This window comes from Saccopteryx bilineata, chromosome 3 (genome assembly GCF_036850765.1).
Source record: "Saccopteryx bilineata isolate mSacBil1 chromosome 3, mSacBil1_pri_phased_curated, whole genome shotgun sequence".
In the NCBI taxonomy this organism is placed as follows: domain Eukaryota; kingdom Metazoa; phylum Chordata; class Mammalia; order Chiroptera; family Emballonuridae; genus Saccopteryx; species Saccopteryx bilineata.
Window position 1 is genome coordinate 306,243,030 of NC_089492.1, and position 20,217 is coordinate 306,263,246.

At 44.2% G+C, this 20,217-nt stretch overlaps 1 protein-coding gene and 1 long non-coding RNA gene across 2 annotated transcripts in view; one reads left to right on the forward strand and one right to left on the reverse strand.

The window, feature by feature from the left end:
* LOC136332051 (zinc finger protein 585A-like) overlaps nucleotides 1-20,217 on the reverse strand; it is a 227,534-nt gene that overhangs the window by 20,564 nt on the left and 186,753 nt on the right.
* Nucleotides 17,370-17,605, forward strand: LOC136329268 (uncharacterized). The gene is made up of 2 exons (XR_010730172.1): nucleotides 17,370-17,445; nucleotides 17,482-17,605. It is a non-coding gene; the product is annotated as an uncharacterized lncRNA (long non-coding RNA).

The window sequence follows — 20,217 nt, forward strand, 5'->3', positions numbered from 1 at the left end:
AGGTTTCTACGTCACCAGCCTTATTCACCTCTGTTGGGCAGATAAAATATATTATGCTCACTTTGTTAAAGATGGCGTTGCCCACGTGGAGGCCGTCACCCAGGTGATATTAATGTGTGTTAGGGGCGGGCTGTGGGCAGGTAGTATCCTTGGAGCCTGGGGCTTGGTTTTGGGATTAAGCCTTTCCCACCCTTTTTGATGTGGGGTGGTACAATCCAATTATGCCTCAGATAAGTGACTTTGTATTAGAGACTTCCCTATTTGTATATTGGATTAAGGGTTTTGATTTCTACACTATAAAATGGGGGCAGAATGGGAGCTTGCTCTCTTGGTTCCTGAGATTAATATTAGAGGAGAGAACAGAGAAAGGCCACGTGGAGGAGGCCAGGAGAAGCAGCCAAGATGGCAGAGTGTTGAGTGAGCAGCCAGTTTGTGCAGGGTTAAGGACGGAGATGGGGAACAGAGGTGAATAAGTCTGGTGAGCTAGAAACCTTTGATCCTAGGAAACTCGGATAAGTCAGTAGCTTTGTGAGCACTGAATGTGAGTGGGTTTTGGAGCCTAATGTATGTATTACTTGCCCGCCGGGTGCAAGCTAGGATTAAAGATAATGGCCCATCAGTTTTTGGCTCCGTTGTTTCTTTACCGACTGTCCGAATCCAATGCGAACCTGCATGGGCCAGGCTGCTGTGTTGGTGGCCCTGGCTACTGGCTTTACAACCTCTGTTCCCCATTCCTTCTCCAATCCGCCATTCTGGCTGCCTCCTCCAGGTGGCTTCCCTGCCCTGCCTCCAGGGGCTTTTCGTAGAACTAGTCACTCTTCCCCCCTTTTAAAACCTTTTGGCGCGAAAGCCCTCCCCCAACATACATTAGTATAATCACTCCCCTCCCAAGCAAGAAGGGAAACTAATATTATCACCTGGGTGACCGGCATCCATGTGAGCAGCACCATCTTTAATAAAGTGAGCATAATATATTTTATCTGCCCAACACATACCCAACCCGAACCTGACACCGCAATGGCCCCAAATGCCACCGGCACTACCTCGGAGGGGGGTGACGTGCAGAACCCCGGCCTCTGATAGAGAGAGGGGGACATCATCTCCGCCACCTCTCGTCCGCCACCGACCCTGGGCCCCGCGACCAGACAGGCGCCTACGGTCCCCTCACATCGCTCACCTCCCGGTGCCTGCACGACTCCACCTGGGCGCCTCCACCCGCTCCCTCTGACCCCAGGGTGACTCCGTGATCCACACTCCCCCTCGTCGCCACGTCACCCTGTGAGACACAGACCTTCTCCTGTGACGGAAACTCTCCCAGGGAGGATGCCGCACACTGACCTCACCTCCCCTAGACCCATCTGGAGGGCTCAACGTTTTATTTCCGAAGGCCGTTTCAACTTCTGCTGCGGTCCCACTCTGTCTACAGAGGCCCACCAGGACCTGGCCTCAGATTTTAAAGAAACGCGAGCAACAACTTCCGAGACTCGGAGCAATATGTCCGCGCCCAGGTTTAGGTGGCGCCATGGGGGCTGCCATGTTGGGACAGCCAACCGCCCTACAGAACGCAGAGCCTTTAGCCAGGGCTGGTGGGAAGGTGGAAAGGTAATGAAAATATTTCGCTATCTGGCAAACATGGTGGGAGCTAAACTGCTTTCAGTTGTCTATATATATACACATATTTGTTTTTTGACAGAGAAAATCAGTGTAAGGCCAGGAGCCGCCATTGTGGCCATTCACATGCAGGTTCCCATGGGATTCAGGCAGACAGTAAAGAAATGGAGTTGGAGGATGGTGGGCCATTCTGTTTATTGGTGTCCCACCAAGACAGGCAAGCCACAAGAGAAGACAGGGCAAGGGATCAGGAGGCCCCTGCAATGGTAATAGCAGGAACCCACAGAGAGCAAGCTCCTGGTCTGCCCCACTTTACAGTGTAGAAATCAAAACCTTTAATCCAATATACAAACAAGGAAGTCTCTGATACAAAGTCACTTATCTGAGGCATAATGGGATTCCTCATGAGAGAGCACCACCCCACATCATGCAACCAGTCAAGGGTGTTGGGAAAAGCTTAGTCTTAAAACTAAGCCTTAGGCTATAACTACCCGGCCTGCTTAGAGCCTGTGCCCCACACCTAATACAAACTATAAGCGAGCAAACATATATATACCATATTTACAAACTTATTTGACCAACAATCAGAGACAGACAGGAAGGAAAAGAGATGAGAAGCATCAATTTTCGTTGTGGCTCCTTAGTTGTTCATTGACTGCTCTCTCATATGTGCCTTGACCGGGGGCTACAGCAGAACAAGTGACCCCTTGCTCAAGCCAGCAACCTTCAGGCACAAGCCAGCGACCATGGGGTCATGTCTATGATCCCACGCAGGAGTTGGTGAGCCTGCACTCATGCTGGTTGAGCCTGCGCTTAAGCCAGCGACCTCGGGGTTTTGAACCTGGGTCCTCTGTGCCCCAGTCTGATGCTCTATCCACTGTGCCACCACCTGGTCAGGCTTATAAATTGTTTTTCAGTGGACAGTTCAGGTGTCAAGTTAGCAGCAGAGGAGACTGTAAAGCCAGAAGCCAGGGCCACCATCACAGCCACCCGGCCCACGCAGGTTTGCATTGGATTCAGACAGTCGGTAAAGAAACAACAGAGCCAAAAACTGATGGGCCATAGTCTTTAATTCTAGCTTGCACCCAGAGCAAGTAAAAACACACACTGGGCTCCAAAACCCACTCACATTCAGTGCTCACAAAGCTACTGACTTATCCGAGTTTCCTAGAATCAAAGGTTTCTAGCTCACCAGACTTATTCACCTCTGTTCCCCATCTCCTTCCTTCTCCCTGCACAAACTCTGCACTAACTGGCCTCTCACTCAACACTCCGCCATCTTGGCTGCTTCTCCTGGCCTACTCCATGTGGCCTCCTTCTCCTTCTGCTCTCTGCTCTGCTCTCTCCTCTAATGATAATCTCAGGAACCAAGAGAGCAAGCTCCCCTTCTGCCTTCATTTTATACTGTAGATTCATAACCTTTAATCCAATATACAAAATAGGGAAGTCTCTAATACAAAGTCACTTATCAGAGACATAATTGGATTGTACCACCCCACATCAAAAAGGGTGGGAAAGGCTTAATCCCACAACCAAGCCCCAGGCTACAAGGATTCTGCCTGCCCACAGCCTGCCCCCAACACACATTAATATCACCTGGGCAACAGCTTTCACATGGGCAGCGCCATCTTTAACAAAGTGAGCATAATATATTTTATCTACCCAACAGAGACCCTGCTAAAAAGGAACAAGATAAAATGGTAAACGAACACCCACAGATAGCTCTGGTCGGAAAATATTTGGCCAGAAACCATTTTTAAAAACAAAAAGTTTTGGTCCTGGCCGGTTGGCTCAGCGGTAGAGCGTCGGCCAGGCATGCGGGGGACCCAGGTTCGATTCCCGGCCAGGGAACATAGGAGAAGCACCCATTTGCTTCTCCACCCCCACCTCCTCCTTCCTCTCTGTCTCTCTCTTCCCCTCCTGCAGCCAAGGCTCCATTGGAGCAAAGATGGCCCGGGTGCTGGGGATGGCTTCTTGGCCTCTGCCCCAGGTGCTAGAGTGGCTCTGGTCGCGACAGAGCAACGCCCCGGAGGGGCAGAGCATCGCCCCTGGTGGGCGTGCCGGGTGGATCCCGGTCGGGCGCATGCGGGAGTCTGTCTGACTGTCTCTCCCCATTTCCAGCTTCAGAAAAATACAAAAAAATAAAAAAATAAAAAACAAAAAGTTTTCTAGTACTTCGTTTCTGGAAGCTGGCAATCACCAATGTTGGGCAGATAAAATATATTATGCTCACCTTGTTAAAGATGGCGCTGCCCACATGGAAGCCTGTCGCCCAGGTGATATTAATGTGTGTTGGGTATGGGCTGTGGGCAGGCAGGATCCTTGTAGCCTGGGGCTTGGTTTTAGGACTAAATAAGCCTTTCCCACCCTTTTTGATGTGGGGTGGTGCAATCCCATCATGCCTCAGATAAGTGACTTTGTATTAGAGACTTCCCTATTTTGTATGTTCGATTAAAGGTTTTTATTTCTACACTATAAAATGGGGGCAGAACGGGAGCTTGTGCTCTTGGTTCCTGAAATTAATATTAGAGGAGAAAGCAGAGAAAGGCCACGTGGAGAAGGCCAGAAGAAGCAGCCAAGATGGCAAAGTATTGAGTGAGAAGCCAGTTTGTGCAGGGAGAAGGAAGGAGATGGGGAACAGAGGTGAATAAGTCTGGTGAGCTAGGAACCTTTGATTCCAGGAAACTTGGATAAGTCAGTAGCTTTGTGAGCACTGAATGAGTGGGTTTTGGAGCCCAGTGTGTGTGTTTTACTTGCCCGCGAGGTGCAAGCTAGGATTAAAGATGATGGCCCATCAGTTTTTGGCTCCGTTGTTTCTTTACCGACTGTCCGAAACCAATGCGAACCTGCATGGGCCAGGTGGCTGTGATGGTGGCCGTGCCTACTGGCCTTACAACCAATAAAAGAGAAGAATGGCTGTGTGAAGCCTAACTTGTCATGGGGGTGGGGGAGACTCAGAAAAGGTCACTAGAGTGAGACCAGTAAAAGTCTGAATCAATGATAAAGGAACGCCTGACCTGTGGTGGCGCAGTGGATAAAGTGTCGACCTGGAAATGCTGAGGTCGCCGGTTCGAAACCCTGGGCTTGCCTGGTCAAGGCACATATGGGAGTTGATGCTTCCTGCTCCTCCCCCCTTCTCTCTCTCTCTCTCCCTCTCTCTCTCCTTTCTAAAAACGAATAAATAAAATTTAAAAAAAAAAAAAAGAAAAAAGAATGATAAAGGAACAACCTTAATCTATCCCATGACAAGGTATACTGCTATGATGGTGAAGGTATAGCAACCCAGGAATTGAAGCAAAGAATATAAAAATGATGCATACCTCAGGCCATTATTAAAGAGGCATAGTCCTGGACTTAATCTCAGGACATGAGTGCCCGGTTTAGGGGGTGTGGGTAGGGAATTTACATGCATTTATGTTTCTGGGAAAGGAAGCCTGTCATAGACAATCATTAGAAACAGCCCTGTGCTGGACTTACCTGATGATCATTTTTTAATTTTTTTAAAGACTGTATTTATATATTTTAGAGGAGAGAGAGAGAGAGAGAGAGAGAGAGAAGGCAGGAAGGATCAGGAAGCATCAACTTCCTTATGTGCCTTGACCAGTGTATGGCCAGTGGCTGCCGCCATTGTGGCCAATCACATAAAGGTTTATGTTGAATTCGGACACACGGTAAAGAAAAAGTGGAGCCAAAAAATGGTGAGCCATTCCTTTAGTAAAGTCTAGCACCAGCAGATGAGCAAACACACAGGGAAGACCTCTTCCCTCTCATTCAGAGCTCCCAGAGCCCTGACACGTTCTTGGACTCCACAACCCAGAGCATCTTCTCTGGTTCCTCCTGGAATCAAAGGCCCCCACAAGCCTCAGTATGTTGTAAGGTACCAACAGCTGAAAATTGATATTGATATTCTGGGAGGAAAGGTCAGGCTTTCCTGTCAGGCTTTCCTGTCCCGTCCCTGCTTTAGGGAGGGGAGGGGAGGGAGAAGAATGTATTGAATAGAAGTTTCTGGCTTGTAAGAACAATGGGTCATTCAATTTTAAATCTAAAATAAAGGTTAACCTAGAAACTTATTCTCTTTCAATAGGAGGCAGAATTTACATACCACCTTGCATTGACTGTAGTTCCTCCCCCTTTCTGGAATCTTGAGGGTAAAATTCCAGAAAGGGGGAGGAACTACAGCCAAGATGAACCCTGAAAGATTTATAAACATCTTTGATTGTGTTACTGTTGGGCGGATAAAATGTATTATGCTCACTTTGTTAAAGATGCCGTCGCCCAGGTGATATTAATGTGTGTTGGGGGCAGGCAGGATCATTGTAGCCTGGGGCTTGGTTTTGGGATTAAGCCTTTCCCACCCTTTTTGATGTGGGGTGGTACAATCCAATCATGCCTCAGAGAAGTGACTTTGTATTAGAGCAGTGTTTCCCAACGTGGGGCCCACGCCTCACAGGGGGTCAATTCCATAGTTAAGGGGGGCAATTTGAAAAGGGACTCAACACGACTTTAACTCTTTCGCCCCGGGCCATTTAAATGCAATGCTAGATATTGGTGCCAAATTTAACAAAAAATGCAATTCTTAAATAATTGCGGTAAATAATTATTAAGTATAATTTCATTTGACAAGACTAAAACATCAACTGGGTGATTGGCGTCATCAAGTAAACTTCGTCCTGGGTTCACCGCGGAGCGTGCCGTCTGCCATGGGAAACCCCGGACGTTTTAAAAACTTGCTAAACAACGCAGTTATTCTCACCTAATTGTCCCATCGCAACTTCTGTAGTGTTTCACATCATTCAGTTGGTGTTAATTTGAAATAAGTGTCAGTCAAAACTGTTGTAAAAGCTCGTTGATTTAGCCTGACCAGGTTGTGGCGCAGTGGATAGAGCGTCGGACTGGGATGCGGAAGGACCCAGGTTCGAGACCCCGAGGTCGCCAGCTTCAGCGCAGGCTCATCTGGTTTGAGCAAAGCCCACCAGCTTGGACCCAAGGTCGCTGGCTCCAGCAGGGGGTTACTCGGTCTGCTGAAGGCCCGCGGTTAAGGTACATGTGAGAAAGCAATCAATGAACAACTAAGAAGTCGCAACGCGCAACGAGAAACTGATGATTGATGCTTCTCATCTCTCTCTGTCCCTGTCTATCTCTGCCTCTGTAAAAAAAAAAAAAAAAAAAAAACACAAAAAAGCTCGTTGATTTAATAAATATACATATATATTGTATAGATATAATTGGTAAGTATTTGATTTTATTTTTATCAATATTAAAAATAAAATTAAAAAGCTGAAAACTCTTTATTAAGTACTTCTTGCATTGGGGCTAGAAAGTAATAATATTTTATAAATATTATTGGGGCTATAGTAGTGCATGTACGACAATTTTAATTTTAGAAACATAACTTTCCAGAAAATTTTGTCAAGTGGAAAAATATAGATACCTTTTGATTTGCGGTGGTAGTGTAGTAAATGTGTTATATACATTTAAATAAATATGAATTTTTAGTATATGTTTACTCTATGTCACATTAAATATATTTTAACACATTTTAATATCAGCATTTCTTAAAACGGTTCTTGAAAAAGATGACAAAGATGAAAAAGCTATGCCACTCAGTGACAATACTGTTAGCAGAAGAATAGACAAAATGAGTGAGGATATTGAAAAACAACTTATTGAAAAGCTGAAAACAAGAAAATTCTCCTTGCAAATGGATGAATCAACTTTGACAGTGAGGCAGTATTGATAACTTACGTAAGATATATTGATAAAGGACATTTTGCTGAAGAAATGTTGTTCTGTAAAAGATTAGAAAGCACCACTACCTCCAAAGATATATATAATAAGCTAAAAAAACTACTTAGATGTCAATGATATACCAATGAAAAATATAACATCTTGTGCTGCAGATGGTGCTCCCAATATGATGGGCAAGAAAAATGGCTGCTTAAAATTGATGAAAGATGCGAATCCAGAAATGATTCTTGTGCGTTGTGTTATTCATAGGGAAAACTTGGTAGCTAAAAACATCTTGCCTGTTCTGAATGAAGTATTACATACAGTAATAAAGTGTGTTAATGCTATTAAAGCTAGTGCCAAATGTGGGCGTCTTTTCAAGCTATTTTGTGAAGAACAAAATGAAGACCATGTGAGACTTTTACTTCATACTGAAGTAAGATGGCTATCTAAAGGAAACTGTTTGAAAAGATTTATGGAACTGTTTGAATACTCTTAGTGATTTTTTTTTATTTTTATTTTATTTTATTTTTTTTTGTATTTTTCTGAAGCTGGAAACAGGGAGAGACAGTCAGACAGACTCCCGCATGAGCCCGACCGGGATCCACTCGGCACGCCCACCAGGGGGCGACACTCTGCCCACCAGGGGGCGATGCTCTGCCCCTCCGGGGCGTTGCTCTGTTGCGACCAGAGCCACTCTAGTGCCTGGGGCAGAGGCCAAGGAGCCATCCCCAGCGCCCGGGCCATCTTTGCTCCAGTGGAGCCTCGGCTGCGGGAGGGGAAGAGAGAGACAGAGAGGAAGGAGAGGGGGAGGGGTGGAGAAGCAGATGGGCGCTTCTCCTGTGTGCCCTGGCCGGGAATCGAACCCGGGACCTCTGCATGCCAGACCGACGCTCCACCACTGAGCCAACCGGCCAGGGCCCTCTTAGTGATTTTTTAAGCGACAAACCTGAAATGAAGTATCTGTTAACAATAGATGGTAAAGCATTTGTGAGTTATTTAGCCGATATCTTTGAAAAACTAAATATATTAAATAAGCAACTTCAAGGAACAAATAAAACTCTTGTCGATGCAAAAGCAAAGATATTTGGTTTCATTAACAATATTGAGTTATGTCAGAAACATATTAACAACAAAAACTTTAAACAGTTTCATTGGCTCCAAAAATGTGAAGTAACTGATACCGCTTTACTTGTTATTGTCAATCATTTAAATATTCTATCGGCTGATTTAAAAGAAAGATTTTCTGATTTAAAACAAATTGATTTCCCAACATGGATGATGCAGCCAATGTTAGTGGATTTGTCTGATATATCAAATATGCAGTATCAAGAAGAACTCGCAGAATTGCAAAATGATGAGTCAGTTAAAGCTTTACTTAATATCAAAGGAGCGATGGCATGGCTTTGTGAGGAAACAGAAATCAAATACCCAAATTCAACCAAATGTGCAAGAAAACTATTGCTACCGTTTCCATCTTCATTTTTAGCTGAATGTGGATTTAGTGCTGTAAATGATTTACTGGTAAAAAAAAAAAGAAATCGGCTGGATATAACACAATGTGGAGACTTGAGACCAAAGCTAACCAAATTGGAACCTAATATAAAATCTCTGTGCAGCAAGCATCAAGCGCAAAGATCACACTAAATTAAAATAATAAATTAATATAGAAAAATCTGTATTAAAATTATTTGGAATTTAAATTTCTGTTTTTCATTATACGTTTTGAAATTTTACTTACTGTGTTTTGTTAACAATTTCATAGTGATCTCTTCCTAGAACCTATCATTTATGTTTATTAAGTGAACAAATCAATTTTTTAATGTTAAAATTTATGTATGTTACATAGGGGGGACATAAAAATTTTAGAAAGGTTAAGGTGGGGCATGGCACAAAAAAGGTTGGGAAACACTGTATTAGAGACTTCCCTATTTTGTATATTGGATTAGAGGTTGTGAAGCTACAATATAAAGTGGGGGTAGAACAAGACTTTGTGCTCTTGGTTCCTGAGATTATCATTAGAAGGGAGAGCAGAGGAGAGCAGAGAAAGGCCACGTAGAGGAGGCCAGGAGAAGCAGCCAAGATGGTGGAGTGCTGAGTGAGATGCCAGTTTGTGTAGAGTTTGTATTTGGGATAAGGAAGGAGATGGGGAACAGAGGTGAATAAGTCTGGTGAGCTAGAAACCTTTGATTCTAGGAAACTCGGATAAGTCAGTGGCTTTGTGAGCACTGAATGTGACTGGGTTTTGGAGCCCAGTGTGTGTTTTTACTTGCCCGCCGGGTGCAAGCTAGGATTAAAGACTATGGCCCATCAGTTTTTGGCTCCACTGTTTCTTTACCAACTGTCCGAATCCAATGGGAACCTGCATGGGCCGGGCGGCTGCTGTGATGGTGGCCCTGGCCATGGCTTCTGGCTTTACAGTTACCTTGAAAGTCTTAATGTTTCTGTGTATCCCCTAAACAAATGTTGCCAGCTTGTACCCTGACATCATGCTCTCCCCTGCCCTTGTGTGATCAAGGGTATATAAACAGCCCCTGAACTATTTTTGGGACTGCACGATTTGGGCCTGATGCCCCGTGTCAGCCATATGCGGCCGGCATATTTAATAAATCTCCTCCTCTAATAAAACTCTCTGTAAAGCCAGGAGCCGTGGCCAGGGCCACCATCACAGCAGCCACCTGGCCCATGCAGGTTCGCATTGGATTCGGACAGTCGGTAAAGAAACAACGGAGCCAAAAACTGATAGGCCATTTTCTTTCATTCTAGCTTGCACCCGGCGGGCAAGTAAAAATACACACTGGGCTCCAAAACCCACTCACATTCAGTGCTCACAAAGCTACTGACTTATCCGAGTTTCCTAGAATCAAAGGTTTCTAGCTCACCAGCCTTATTCTCCTCAGTTCCCCATCTCCTTCCTTCTCTATACACAAACTACACAAACTGGCATCTCACTCAACACTCCGCCATCTTGGCTGCTTCTCCTGGCCACATGGCCTCTTTCTGCTCTCTGCTCTACTCCCTCTGCTTTCTTATGCTAATCATCCCAGGAACCAAGAGAGCAAGCTCCCATTCTGCCCCCATTTTATAGTGTAGATTCAAAACCTTTAATCCAATATACAAAATAGGGAAGTCTCTAATACAAAGTCACTTCTCTGAGGCATGATTGGATTGTACCGCCCCACATCAAAAAGGGTGGGAAAGGCTTAATCCCAAAACCAAGCCCCAGCCTACAACGATCCTGCCTGCCCCCAACACACATTAATATCACCTGGGCAACAGCCTCCACTGGGCAGCGTTATCTTTTACAAAGTGAGCATAATACATTTTATCTGCCCAACACTCTTCAAAAGTCATCTGGACTGAGTGTCTCTACGTGAACTTGAAATGAGGTACAGTGCCTTTCAGAATCTGGGGGGCGGTACTTTAAAACAAGTAGGTCTCCCAAAGCCCCTCAGCCCTGGTTCCCCATCTGCACACCTTCTCTCTCTCTCTGCAAAACTGGCTTCTTCCTCAGCACTCGGCATTCTCTCTGCTCTCCCTGCAAAACTACCTGGGCCCACAAAGACCCCTCCACAAGTAAACATTAGCAAAACAATGACCCATCCCAAGCAGGGATGCAATCTACAACTTACAATCAGCGGCCTGGCTCTGAGGGCAAGCACACACATGGCTGCCCAGTGCCTTTTTTTTTTTTTTTTAGATTTTATTTATCCATTTTAGAGAGGAGAGAGAGGGAGAGAGGGAGAGAGAGAGAGAAAGAATGCAGGGGAGGGAGGAGCAGGAAGTATCAACTCCTATATGTGCCTTGACCAGGCAAGCCCAGGGTTTTGAACCAGCAAATTCAGTGTTCCACATCAACGCTTTATCCACTGCGCCACCACAGGTCAGGCCCAGTGCCATTTCTTTTCCAAAATAAAAATTAATGTAGAAGAGCAAATATACAAGAATAACCAAGAAACTAATTTTAAAAAAGAAAGGATAGCTACACCTGTGGTGGCGCAGTGAATAAAGTGTCGACATGGAACAGTGAGGTTGCCAGATGGAAACCACAGGCTCACCTGGTCAAGGCACATATGGGAGGTGATGCTTCCTGCTCCCCCCTCCCGCTTTTCTTTCTCTTTCTCTGTCCTCTAAAATGAATAAGTAAAAAAAAAATTTTAAGGGATTAAAAAAAAAAAAGCATAATCTTCGGAGATTTATTTTTCCAAGTATCAGGGCCTGTTTTCAAATTGTGTTGCATAAGACAGTATAGTATTGAATTGACCCAGTTCCGTTTTTTATTTTATTTTATTTATTCATTTTAGAGAGGAGAGAGAGAGGGAGAGAGACAGACAGAGAGAGAGGGAAGAGCTGGAAGCATCAACTCCATATGTGCCTTGACCAGGCAAGCCCAGGGTTTCGAACTGGCGACCTCAGCATTTCCAGGTCGATACTTTATCCACTGCGCCACCACAGGTCAGGCCCCCAGTGCCATTTTTTAACAATAAAAGTGAGCAAACTCACAAAAAATACAAATTTTACAAACTTATTTGCCCAACAACCAGGCAAACCCAGGGTTTTGAACCAGCGACCTCAGTATTCCAGGTCCATGCTTTATCCACTGTGCCACCACAGGTAAGGTCATTTTGTAAATTATATACATGTCTAATGACTATGTTGTTCACCTGAAACTAATATAATACTGTATGTCAATAATAATTTTAAGAAATTTTTAATTAAAAATTAAAGAAGGAACCCTGACCCGGTTGAAACCCCAGGCTTGCCTGGTCAAGGCCCATATAAGAACTGACACTTCCTGGCTCTCCCCCGCCCCTCTCCTCTCTAAATGAATAAGGTTTAAAAAATTGAATTTTAAAAAATTAAAGAAGAAACAGCCCTGGGATGTTCTCTGCTTACAAATATTATGATGAGTGACTCCATTTAGTATATCAGTTATATCCAGAATAGCTTAGAGAGGCAGGGCAGGAATATCTCCCCTAGCATTACAACTGATACATTACTATATATTACTATCTGTAAGTTATAATAAATTACTATCTATTACTAGACTTCATTGTCCATCATAGGATTTATCACTTCCTGAGATTACATAATTTACTATCTCCCTCTCTAGATTTTAAGGTCCATCATGAAGGCTATTCCTTTCCCTGCTTTGTTCACTGATGTAATCTTAGTGGGTAATACAGTGCCTCGCACAGTGCTGGTGCCTGAAAATACATCTGAAGGTGTAAATTACCCCAGCATTTGAGATTGACTTTTGAAATAGCTTGAGGAGCCACTGAGCCATTTCACCCGCAGGTGTTGTAAAGTACCAAAGGCTACAGAATTAATATTAATATTTTAGGAGGCTTGGAGAACATTTTATTAATTTGGGTTAAGGTGTACAGAGAAATTGTGAGACAGTCTCTGTACTGTGTGATTGGCATAACCAGGATGGCCCTTGGCATTGTATTGTAAATGCAAGGGGAGGAAAACATGGATTCCCAGACATTCCACCACACCTGTGGGGAAAGGGGTGAATGGCTAGCCAGGTGCAGGAAGAGAAAAGCCAAAATAAACCTTTTCTTATAGCAATGAGCCATTTGCGGGCATTTGTCCCCACCGAAACTACCTCTCCTATGTAAATGCGTGTGTGACTCTGGACAGAGAGATAGCAGATAAACACTAGATAATATAGGAATGCCTTTAATATGTAAAGAGACATCTTTCTACCATTGTGTTGGCTTGTAAATTTTGTTTCCTCCAAAATGATGTATGGTTTGCAAATTGAATGTGGTCCTATCATGTTAAAGGACATATGACTATAACCAATAGTGGTAAGGGGCTCCTAATTGCAATTTTTGCTTCTGTACTTCCCACTTACAAAACTATAAAAACTAAGTAGAACAAAGGGCCGGCGCGCTCTCCATCAGATTTCTGTCGGAGTTCCCGCCGCTTGGCCAAGCTAGACAATAAAGCTTTAATGTGTAAACGACGGACCTTGCTCCTGTCTTCCATATTTCGGGTCCCTCTGAATTTGGATTAACATAGCTAATGTAAGATGGTCAGCAATGGGGGAAGATCACGTGAGGAACCCAGACCCAGGAACTTTGGCTAGAACCGCCCACACTCATGTGCGCCAAAAGAAACTTCCCAGGAGTCCCTTGGAAAACAGCGACTGTCTATCAGCCAGTGAGATTTTGCCACCCTTGATTTTGTCATATTAGCTCGGCCACCCTTGAGGACCCCTTTAAATTTGCCCCACGGGTCTCTCTGCGCAATTTTCCTGACCTCCATCTCCTGGGCAGGTGAATCTCATCTGAGAAGTGCTGTACTCAGTAAAGCTTTTGCTTATCCACACTTGGTGGCTACGCCCCTTCCTTCTTCTTAGGTGGGAAAAACACCTTACAGCTACCACATGGCAAAGCAAGTTTCCACTTCGTTTCTGATGAGTAAGACTCAATGTTTATAACTTGTATAGGTAGAAAATGTGGAACGGGTATGAGATTAAGGGAAAGTATTCTGTATAGCAAGAGACCAAGAGCCCCACTCCCAAGAGTCAGAGAAGGAAAAATAAAGAGAAAACTTACGTCTCAGTTCAGCAGGTAATTGAATTGAGGAATCTTGGAAATGGTGGCACCTCTCAAGGGTGACAGTCCTGTGACAAATGCAAAGGCTCTTCTCCATGACATCCCTTAAGGATCTCCCCTCCTATCTGCCATATTCTCCACTCTTGGAGACTAAGAACCTTGTCATCCTTTGTGGGAAACAGGGTGCAAGCTGACAGAGTCCTTGCCCCCCCCACCTTACTTGCTTGATTTAGTTGCTAGAGGCTGTGGGAGACTGCAAGCTGACAAAGATCCTTGCAGTTTAAGGGTTAAGTCAAAGGCTAAACTCTTCCCCACAGCCTCTGATGGTTTGATTAAGTTGGTAAAGGTAATTTACATGCCTTTCCCCAAACTTCCATGTTGGCTGTGATGCCTATGGTTTCTAATTATCCCATTCCCCATGTCCCTTGAAGAAACTGGAGGCAGTTTTCATTTTACCCCTTGTTTTGTGAAGTTAAGATGTTAATGCATGGTGGGAAGTTTTCAGCACTTGAGAGAATTCTTGGTTTGCCTCAGAAATGTGACTTTGTATCTGAGCTCTCTGTTTTGCAAATGGCTTTGCTCTCTGCACTATAAAGTGTTTTGAGGGTGCAGGCTAGCTCTTGCAAGCCATCAGCTTGGCAATGAGTCCTCCTGATCCCATCCTTTTTCTCTGTGTTTATTTTCTAATCCTCCACTGTTCCCACTAGAGACCTGCACAATTACGAGTCGCGCTGGCTCATGACAATCCTTTTTATCCTGTTTATTCTGAAGATATCTTTTCGTTCCTACTCTCTCTGTTTATATTCAGTTAAAGTAGCTAATCAGACAGAATTTGGGTGAGGACAACTGTTTTTTGTTTTTGTTTTTTTTTAATTTTTCTGAAGTTGGAAACAAGGAGGCAGTTAGACAGACTCCCGCATGTGCCCGACCAGGATCCACCCGGCATGCCCACCTGGGGGCGATGCTTTGCCCATCTGGGGCATTGCTCTGTTGCAACCAGAGCCATTCTAGCACCCGAGGCAGAGGCCACAGAGCCATCCTCAGTGCCCGGGCCAACTTTGCTCCAATGGAGCCCTGGCTGCAGGAGAGGAAGAGAGAGACAGAGAGGAAGGAGAGGGGGAGGGGTGGAGAAGCAGATGGGCACTTCTCCTGTGTGCCCTGGCCGGGAATTGAACCCAGGACTCCTGCACACCAGGCCGACGCTCTACCACTGAGCCAACCAGCCAGGGCCAGGACAACTGTTTTTAACAACTGCCTTCCAATGGCTGATTCCCTTCAGTGACAAAATACATTAGTTATTTTAGCTCATTTATTCATTTTTCAAATAAATACACAATTTGTTTTTATTTTACTCTGCTGGGAAATACAAGATCACGTCATTGAGAGCTCTCCAGTATAGCTTTCTGAGATGATGCAAATCATGATACTTTTTCTGAGTATCCATAGAGTAAGGTACACAGTTTTGCTCATTTTGCTTTCCAGTGAAGTACCCACTAGTCACATAAGGCTACTGACAACTTGAAATGTGATTTAGTGCAACTAAGGAACTGAGTTTTTATTTGGTTTTTAAAAATGTATAATTTAAAGCACAAAACATTACCAAAGAATTTTCCATCTATATACTTGGAGAGATAAGACATGGGCATTAAAAAAAGACTTACAGTGCCTGACCAGGCGGTGGCTCAGTGCATAGCATCGGACTGGGATGCGGAGGACCTAGGTTTGAAACCCTGAGGTTGCTGGCTTTAGCATGAGATCATAATAGATATGATCCCATGGTTGCTGGCTTGAAAATCAAGGTCGCTGGCTTGACCAACAGGTTACTCGCTGTGCTGTAGTCCCACCCCACCCTGGTCAAGACACATATGAAAAAGTAATCAATGAACAACTAAGGTGCCTCAACAAAGAATTGATGCTTCTCACCTTTCTCCCTTGCTGTCTGTCTATCCCTATCCGTCCCTCTCTCTCACCAGGTGGTAGCGCAGTGGATAGTGTTGGCCTGGGATCTTGACCACAGGTATACCAGGTTGAATGAGGGGTCACTGGCTTGAGCCCAAAGGTTGCTGGCTTGAGCCAGGGGTCACTGGCTCAGCTTGAGCCCCCCCCCCCGTCAAGTCACATATGAGAAAGCAATCAATGAACAACTAAGGTACCAAAACGAAAGATTGATGCTTCTCATCTCTCTATCTTACTGTCTGTCCATATCTGTCCTTCCCTCTCTCTTTCTCTCTCTTAAAAAAAAAAAAAGCCTGACATGTGGTAGCACAGTGGATAAAGTTTTGACCTAGAATTCTGAGGTTGCTGGTTTAAAACACTGGACACACCTGATCAAGACAAATAGAGTTGATGCTTCCTGCTTCTCCCCACCCCCACCTCTTTTTTTTTCTCTCTCCATCTCTTCTCAAAAAATATTAATAATAAAAATAATAACTTATAGCCTGACCTGTGGTGGCGCAGTGGATGGGGCATTGACCTGGAATGCTGAGGTGGCCGGTTCAAGGCCCTGGGCTTGCCCAGACAAGGCACACATGATAAACAACTAATGAGAGTTGATGCTTCCCGCTCCCCTACCTCGATTTTCTCTCTCTCACTAAAATCAATAAAAAAGCAGAACAAAACATATAAATAAATAAATAGATAAATAAATTACAGCCCTAGCGAGACAGTTCAGTTGTTTAGAGCCTAGTCCAAACACCAAGGTATCAGGGTACAAAAAAGAATCAAAAAATAAATGCATGAGAAAGTGGAATAACAAATTGATACTTCATTCTCTCTCTGCCCTTTCTCTGTCTGTAAACTCAGATAAATAAAAATTTAAAAATAACTTAGTGACGCCTGACCTGTGGTGGCGCAGTGGATAAAGCATTGACCTGGAATGCTGAGGTCGCTGGTTTGAAACCCTGGTCTTGCCCGGTTAAGGCACATATGAAAGTTGATGCTTCCTGCTCCTCCCCCCTTCTCTCTCTCTCTCTTTCTCTAAAAATGAATAAATAAAATCTAAAAAGAAAAAAAAAATTTACTGAGGAACTTAACATTTGTTAAAGAGATGTCTTTGCCTTCTCTCAAAATAGTAAGCCTCTTGAACAGGAAATTATCATTACCTACTGCCTGACCAGGCGGTGGCGCAGTGGATAGAGCGTTGGACTGTGATGCGGAGGACCCAGGCTCGAGACCCCGAAGTCGCTAGCTTGAGCGCGGGCTCATCTGGTTTGAGCAAAAGCCCACCAGCTTGAACCCAACATCGCTGGCTCCAGCAAGGGGTTACTCGGTCTGCTGAAGGCCCACGGTCAAAGCACATATGAGAAAGCAATCAATGAACAACTAAGGTGTTGCAATGCGCAATGAAAAACAAATGATTGATGCTTCTCATCGCTCTGTTCCTGTCTGTCTGTCCCTGTCTATCCCTCTCTCTCTCTCTCTGTCTCTGTAAAAAATAAATAATAAATAAAAAAATTATCATTACCTGTCGGGAGCCGATCAACGACTGCTGGCTGGCAAGGCCACAGCAGGAGAAGACCCACAACTGCTGGCTGACAAGGTCACAGCAGAAGACCCACAACTGCTGGCTGACAAGGTCACAGCAGAAGAAGATCAAAAACTGCTGATTGACAAAGTCACAGCAGAGAAGACCAATGGCTGCGGGGTGACAAAGTCACTGCAGTGAAGACCAATGGCTGTGGGGTGACAAAGTCACTGCAGTGAAGACCAATGGCTGTGGGGTGACAAAGTCACCACAAAGGAAAGGCACAACGATACTCCCCCTTTTGACTTTTTGAATTAATCTGGCCTTATATCCCCCCTTTTCTGGGTGTGTGCTATTATTTGTGGCACAGGGATAATAGTACCGTGCTTTCCCTGTAGATTTGTAGTAATTTATTTGGAAATGAGACAGAAGATGTAAGTTCCACAGAAAAGCCTGTAAGCCCCTTGAACTGGGCTCATAAACATAGGAGGCTGGCTATGATATTCCTCATAAAGGGTTAAGTTTGTAGAAGAATTTCTTCTTAATAATCATGTTAGAAAGAATAAAGTTAGAACTTAACTAGTGTATGAATATAGTAATGAATAAAGTTTAACTAGACATTAGAATCTTAGGTAAAGTATAGTGGAGTGGCCTGTTGCGCGGCCTTGGATAGGAGTGCAGCCGGCAAGTAAAGAATGTTTTGTTAAAATACTTGTTTTGTCACTGAAGACAGTTGCTGGGCTTTTCTCAGTGATACGTTTTCATGAGATTTTTGTATTTGCCTAGAATAAGGAGAGAAATGTGGTGGGATTCATAGCAGCAGTAGCAACTAATGCCTTCTGATATTGTGTTGCTGCTAGCTATCTTGCAGATGCGCTCTATGTATCTTTGGGTGAAAGTTACTCTTGATACTATGTCAGTTTTTTATAGCAGGCCTTTTGTAGTCCCGTGGGAAAAGAATTAGGACACTGCATGAACTCAAGGCCATTTGCCTGAGCAAGCGGTGGTCCTTTTGCTAGCCCTTGATGATTTCGTCTGCTATCTCTTTCTGCGCCCTCGACTCACAACAACAGTAATATAGAGTTATTAATTAGTACTAATCTTTTAGAAGTTTGTACCAATATTGTTATTACTATTCAAGTTATTGTATAACTGTACTTTGTATAACTTACCACCTGATTTGTAGTTTATAGATATGAATTAAACTGCTATCTGGAAATATGTAACCATAGTGAAATTAGAACAATGATGTATTCAAAATACCATGTGATTGTGACTTAGTGTGTGTGTATAAAAAAGGAGCTGTACTAGCATTTGGCGGAGATGCCTGGCAGTAAATGCTAACTGGAGAATAAAGAGAAAGAAAAGAATTCGGCTCTCTCACTCCATTTTTGCCGACGCCGTCTCCTCCTGTGGGACCCCTGGATCCCCTCCCCAGGGCTGGACCCCGGCAATTACCTACTAAACCAATTCATATTTGCTTTTGAGTGAGGATTGGTGTCCCATTCCTTTGACACAATAGATAGACCAATTGATGTGCGTGTTTGGTATAACACCAACTGTGCCTCTGTATCAATGTATATATTTATTTATTTTTTTTAATATATTTTAAAATTTTTTATTTATTTATTTTTTATAGAGGCAGAGATAGACAGGGACAAACAGACAGGAACGGAGAGAGATGAGAAGCATCAATCATCAGTTTCTCGTTGACGCATTGCGACTTTCTTAGTTGTTCATTGATTGCTTTCTCACATGTGCCTTGACCGCGGGCCTTCAGCAGAGCGAGTAACCCCCTGCTGGAGCCAGCGACCTTGGGTCCAAGCTGGTGAGCTCTTTTCTCAAGCCAGATGAGCCCGCGCTCAAGCTGGCAACCTCGGGGTCTCGAACCTGGGTCCTTCCTCATCCCAGTCCAACGCTCTATCCACTGCGCCACCACCTGGTCAGGCTCAATGAGAAAAGCATGACCTCCCAGTGTCAGCATTTATATATTTTATAATTCCTCTCGGTATATAAATTATTTTTTATTGCTTTTGGAGAGATAGAGACAGGGAGAGAAGCATTTATTTGTTGCCACTTAGTTGTGCATTGATTGGTTGCTTCCTATATGTACTCTTGACTCGTTAAATTGAACTAGCCTCATGTGGTGGCGCAGTGGATAAAGCATCAACCTGGAATGGTGAAGTCGCTGGTTTGAAACCCTGGGCTTGCCTGGTCAAGACACATATGGGAGTTGATGCTTCTTCCTCCTCCCCCACTTCTTTCTTTCTCCTCTCTCTAAAAATGAATAAATACAAATCTAAAAATGTGCTGGCGTGCCAGCCCATGCTAAGGACCCCTGACCCAACTTAGCTCAACGCTTAAGGGGAACTAGTTTATAGCTACAGCTACAGTAGAAAATTTGTAGAAGCCCCAGCAGGTCTAATCTTGCTAACAGAGGCAGTATGTGTTGTGTGTCAGCCTTGCAGATATTACAGGAAGGCGGTTTATTATCTTTAGAACAGTGTGTACTTTTGCAAAGATATTGTACTAACGTGCTGAATGTAACCTTGTGGTTTTTCCTCTTAAATACTACCCCCGACCCCAGCTGTTCGCTGTTTGTTGCAAGTGGTGCGGCAGACAGACCACCGGCAGGTGAATAAAGGTTCTTCAAATTCAATCAATTTGGGCTCGGCTCTGGTTCCATTCCTCGCGGGTTGCACCTCAATTAAAAATAAAATAAGTATAAAAAATGATAAATTAAACAACTAGGGCCTGGCTGAATAGCTCAGTTAATTAGAGTGTCATCTGAAGCTCAGAGGTTGCCAGTTTGATCCCCAGCTTGTAACAGACAGGAAAAGATCTGTT